Source organism: Apium graveolens, chromosome 3, assembly GCF_009905375.1.
Source record: "Apium graveolens cultivar Ventura chromosome 3, ASM990537v1, whole genome shotgun sequence".
NCBI classification, from domain to species: domain Eukaryota; kingdom Viridiplantae; phylum Streptophyta; class Magnoliopsida; order Apiales; family Apiaceae; genus Apium; species Apium graveolens.
Window position 1 is genome coordinate 282656624 of NC_133649.1, and position 2870 is coordinate 282659493.

General features: G+C 41.8%; 1 non-coding gene across 1 annotated transcript; it reads left to right on the forward strand.

The window, feature by feature from the left end:
• Window positions 1-2561: 2561 nt before the first annotated feature.
• LOC141716149 (small nucleolar RNA R71) lies at window positions 2562-2668 on the forward strand. Its single transcript, XR_012572869.1, has one exon. It is a non-coding gene; the product is annotated as a small nucleolar RNA R71 (small nucleolar RNA).
• Window positions 2669-2870: the final 202 nt, after the last annotated feature.

Below are 2870 nucleotides of genomic sequence, written 5' to 3' on the forward strand. Positions count from 1 at the left end.
ACACCTCCACATTCTGACCAATCATATCAGAGAAGATAGCCATCATGCATATCTGAAATGTGGCCGGTGCTCCATATAGCCCAAAAGAAACTCTCCGTATTACAAAAGTACCAAAAGGACATATGAATGTAGTCTTTTCTTGATCCTCTGGCGTGATACAAATCTGATTATATTCCAAATAGCCATCCAGAAGACAATAGTAATCATGCCCAGCCAATCTATCAAGCATCTGATCAATGAAAGGAAGATGAAAGTGATCCTTCCTTGTAGCCTTGTTTAGCTTCCTATAATCCATGCAAACTCTCCACCCCGTGACTGTTCGTGTAGGAATAAGCTCATTCTTCTCATTTGCTACCACAGTGATACCTCCTTTCTTTGGCACACACTGAACTGGGCTCACCCATGAACTGTCAGAAATATGATAGATGATCCCTGCATATAGCCACTTAAGGATTTCCTTCTTTACAACCTCTTTCATGATCTGATTTAACCTTCTCTATTGCTCAACAGTAGGCTTGCTTTCTTCCTCTAGCAGAATTTTGTGCATACAATACGAAGGGCTGATTCCCTTGATATATGCTATAGTCCAACCAATTTCCGATTTGAATTCTCTAAGAATTCTCAAAAGCTTCTCCTCGTCGCTACCTGAAAGGTCAGATGCAATAATAACAGGCAAAGTAGATGCATCACCTTAAAATGCATACCTCAAATGTTCAGGTAAAGGCTTAAGCTCATGAGTATGAGCTTCCTCAATAGATGGCTTGAGGCACTTAGGAGCTTTGTTCAGCTCCTCCAATCCAAGAAATTCAAAAGACATATCCATCTTCCTCTTCCAGGGAGAAGCATTCAGAAATTGTAACTGCTCATCCCCTTCATCATCTTCACTATCGGAATTCCCCAACAAGGCCTTTTCTAAGGCATCAGAACTTAGCAATCGATCGAGTTCAGAATTGACCACGGAATCGACCATCTCTACCTTAAAGCACTCCTTATTTTCCGTAGGGAATTTCGTGGCATTGAACACATTAAAAGTTATATCCTGATCCATCACTCGCATGGTGAGCTCACCTTTCTGCACATCTATCAAGGTTCGGCCAGTAGCCAAGAAAGGTCTTCCCAAGATTATGGGAATCTTTTTATCCTCCTCGAAATCAAGAATTAAAAAATCAGCAGGGAAGAATCCACCTTGACCAAGACATCCTCCACAATACCTCACGGATATATAATAGAACGGTCGGCCAACTGCAAGGTCATATAAGTAGGGTTTAGATCAGGCAAGTCCAACTTCTTGAAGATTGACAAGGGCATCAGATTGATGCTAGCTCCCAAGTCACATAGACACTTGTTAAATGACACCTTTCCAGTTGTGCAAGGAATAGTGAAGCTTCCAGGATCTTTAAGCTTCAGAGGTAATTTTTGTTGTAGCACATCACTGCATTCCTCCGTTATAGCAACGGTCTCTAAGTCATCAAGCTTCACCTTCCTAGAGAGAATACCTTTCATGAACTTCGCGTAACTAGGCATTTGTTCAAGAGCTTCAGTGAAAGGTATGTTGATGTCAAGTTTCTTGAACACCTCCAGAAACTTCGCAAACTACTTATTCAGCTTTTTCTTCTGCAGCCTCTTAGGAAAAGGAGGTGGATGATAGATCTGTTTCTCCTCTGTATTACCCTCAGGAGAAGTGTGCTCAACAAGTCTTCCTTGGTTCCACTTCTGCCTCTTTCTGTACTTCTTCTTCTTCAGCCTCAACTTTAGCTTCTAGAGTCTTAGCTTTTTCAGGAATTGCAACCTTACCAGACCTCAATGTAATTTCCTTAACATGCTCCTTAGCTTCCTTCTTTCCTGGCACTTCAGTATCGCTCGGAAGCGTGCTAGGTTGACGATTCAGTAATGCATTAGCAATCTGCCCAATCTGATTCTCCAAGGTCTTGATAGACACAGCTTGGCTCTTGCACATGAGCCTTAACTCCTCCAATTCAGATTTTTCATTAGCTTGCGGTAATTGCTGAAGTTGAAGTTGTTGCCTAGGGGTATATTGCGGTTGTTGAAAACCAGGAGGGTTATACTGCTTTGCTATGTATGGCTAATAATATTGTTGCACCATATTCTGATTGTTAGTCCAGCTGAAGTTAGGATGATTGCGGTTATTTGGATGATAAGTGGCTGGAGCTTGTTGCTGTGATCTCTGAAAGTTGCTCACAAATTGAGCTGATTCGCTGGAAATAGTGCACTACTCAGTTTTATGTTCCCCCGCACAAAGCTCACAAATACTAGTGATTTGATTAACTCCATAATTAGCCAAAGAGTCCACTTTCATCGTCAAAGCTTGAAGTTGAGCAGCTATAGCAGTAGCTGTATCCACTTTCAAAATTCCTGCTACCTTGCCTTGCAACATTCTTTGTGTAGGATTCTGGTATTCATTAGCTGCCATTAGCTCAATCAACTCAGAAGCTTCATTATAACTTTTGGTCCATAAGGCTCCACCAGATGCTGCATCAAGCATAGGTCTAGAATGAGCGCCCAAACCATTGTAGAAACAGTTTATAATCATCCAATCAGGCATGCCATGGTGTGGGCACTTCCTTAGCATCTCCTTATATCGATCCCAAGCCTCACATAGAGATTCTCCAATTTTCTGTGCAAACTGAGTAAGAGCATTCCTGATTACAGCAGTCTTCGCCATATGAAAGAATTTAGTGAGAAACGTTTGAGCAAGATCCTCCCATTTGGTGATAGACCCTGGTGTTAGAGAATGTAACCAACACTTTGCTTTATCCCTCAGAGAGAATGGGAAGAGTCGCAACTTGATAGCATCTTCATTCACCCCATTGAACTTAAAAGTGTCGCAGATCTCGATGAAATCCCTGATG